Source organism: Brassica oleracea, chromosome C5 (assembly GCF_000695525.1).
Source record: "Brassica oleracea var. oleracea cultivar TO1000 chromosome C5, BOL, whole genome shotgun sequence".
Taxonomy (NCBI): domain Eukaryota; kingdom Viridiplantae; phylum Streptophyta; class Magnoliopsida; order Brassicales; family Brassicaceae; genus Brassica; species Brassica oleracea.
The window spans coordinates 15,965,739-15,968,672 of NC_027752.1; positions in this window are offsets into that span (position 1 = coordinate 15,965,739).

Here is a 2,934-nt window from a genome sequence, read left to right on the forward strand (position 1 = left end):
TGGACAAGACTGATCTAACTCGCCGTTGGGCGAGTTGGAGACGGATCATCCAACTTGCCCACAACTAGTTGGATTTAGTTCATCCAACTCGCCCAACGGCAAGTTGGATTTGTTGATCCAACTCGCTATTGGGTGAGTTGGATTGGTCTATCCAACTCGGCGTTGGGCGAGTTGGATCGATTGGTCTGACTCGCCATTGGGCGAGTTGAGTGTGGCTTGGCCATTTCGCCTGACGACGGGTCGAACGATCCATGGTTTTGTTGCTTCGATGATCGGGAATAGTCCATTCGAGGGATTGAATGATCCTTGTAGAGGAGCTTGTCGTGTGATGAGCATTTAAAAATACAAAGTTTTAGTTTTCTATATTCTTATTTTCTTTAAAAAGATTTTTCGGGAACTTTCCAACATTCATTCGTCGTTACCGATTTTGACCCCAACAGTTAGCCCCCCCAGCTCGCAAGTTTCGAGTTCGATTCTTGCGTTCGGCTAGATAGGTTAGGCAAGTTAAGCGGAATCAATGGTTGAAAGTGGTATGCTCACTTTAAGTGAAATGCGATAAGATTGGGGCTGCGCCTTGAAAAGGCTGCCTACGTACCCTTGTCGAAAGGATAAAGCCTTTCGTAGTTCATCCTGGAGTTAAGATTCTTAAGACCTGTTTTCTAGTGAGACCTTTACGGTCCAGTTATGTGTCGTGTAGAGGTTATCAGGCATGTTGCTGTCGATGGCATTTTATATTGGACCTTTCTCGGCCTCGAGACTAGCTTTGTTGGCTTTTTCCTTTGGCCAAGTGTGGCCGCATATATATTTTTGGGATTAGCTGCGTGTGGCTTTGAACCCTACCGCTTCGCGGCTTCTTTTTTAATGAATTGAGTTTAGCGTTTTAAGAGCATGTTTGTATTCGTATGAATGTAGAGGGAAGTTTATGAGTTGCCATCTCATATTCAAACTCTTTGATAGATCGTCGTATTCGTCATTCGTATTGGGCGAAGAAACTTTACAAAGATTCGTGAATGTTGGAATATACGAAGAGGCAACTTTTGGGATCTCGTATAATCAAATACCATGCCTTAAGATGTTAAAGACCAGTGTGATGGGTTTAGGGTAAGACCTAGGTTTACCATCGGTTTTAGGGTGTGAGATGACTACTTTGGCTTACGTATTCCCTTATGCGGTCTCAACCTGATTCCTACCGATTTAAAGTTTGCGATAGATTCTCGGCTTATACGACTTGTATGGTAAGAATGGAGCAACTCTCCAATACAATTTCTTAGTCGTGGAAGTGCTGACCAAACTTTTGGATTTTTTTTAATAGCGCTATTATCCTTGTGTCGGATGTCTGAGAGCTATCTCTATAAGATCGCTGGGTTTGTTTAGGATGTTAAGAGTTTGTTGTGATCAGCAACAAACATAATGGTAGATGTTACCGTTTCTGAGTCTTCGCGAAGAATAGGTGTTATGTGCGTATGACTGTTTGGTCTTCCAAGAAGGTGTCTTTATCGAGGAAGGTAATTTTGTCGAAAAACGGTTCTTCAGGCGTCTGCGACGTCTCGCGATGCTGCAGATTGGTTTTCTTTCGTATGCCGTGTTTCGTGCATGAAATGTTCGCGGGCTTGGAGATGTTTCGCAATACTGCTAGGGTTTAGTCTTAATCCTGCGTTGGAGAAATATTTTGGTTTATCTACGGATATTTGCAGCCATAGTTGTTGTTCCTATTTGGATGTTAAGGGTTTTGATTTATGATAGGAATTAGGACCAAGGGGTCGCGTGGAATAAATTTTTTTTAAATGAAAATTGGCAATAGAGAAGAGAGACCGTCAAAAGTACCTATAGATGTTTTTATAACTCTATTTGAAACTGCTTTGCCAAATTTAATTATATGATTAATTATATTTATTTTATCACTTAAATTTTAATTCAATAATCTATTTAAATAAAAATTGTTATTATTATAAATTTTAGATACCTATTCACGTATATAACCAATATGTAAGATATCAATATCTAAGTATTAAACAAATTAAAAAATTGCGAAACATCTCCAAGCCCGCGAACATTTGTAAGATATATGATATCAATATCTAAGATATTGATTATATACTTAATAATCAAATAGGAACAACAACTATGGCTGCAAATATGTAAGATATCAATATCTAAGTATTAAACAAATTAAAAAATTGTTAAAGGTGGAGAGAACCAAAATAAGTTCCCGTTTATGTCCTCAACAGAAAAGTATGATACTTTGAGACAATGGGTCATTCCATAATTGGTTTTACTTTCTTTATGTGTTTTAAAATTTAACCGTTAAATAAATTATAGTAAAATATTAATATCTTACATATTAGATACCCTTGTTAGAGCAGCTCCAACCATAGTATTAGGAAGGAGTTTTAAAACTTAAAAGAAAAAATAAAATCAGAAAAATAAGACAGAGAGTTAGAAAAAGTTCTTTAAATAAGACTTTTTAAGACCTCTTGGAAATTAAAGCAAGATATGTCATTTTGTTAATTTTTCAAAAGTTCTAAAAATGCATACTCCCTCATTTTCTAAATAGATGATGTTTTAGGGAGTTTTTGATGTTTCAAAATATATGATGTTTTCATATATCAATGTACTTTTTAACTTTATCAAAAATTGTGTAACCAATGATATTTTGTAATCTATTTTGTGATTGGTTGAATAACATTTAATTTATATTTTAATGATATTTTTAAGATAAAAAAATAAGTTTCTTAATAGTTGTGCACAGTTTTAAAATTTCATGTATTTCGAAACAGATCAAATCTATATTATTAAAAGAGAAGTACCCATTAAAAAATACTCCTAAGTTTTCTAACTTATTTACATTTCCATGCCACTGAGAATTAAATTAAATTACCTATTTTAAAATGTTTGTCTTTTCCAGTTAAATTAATGAGTTTTCCTTAATCAAAT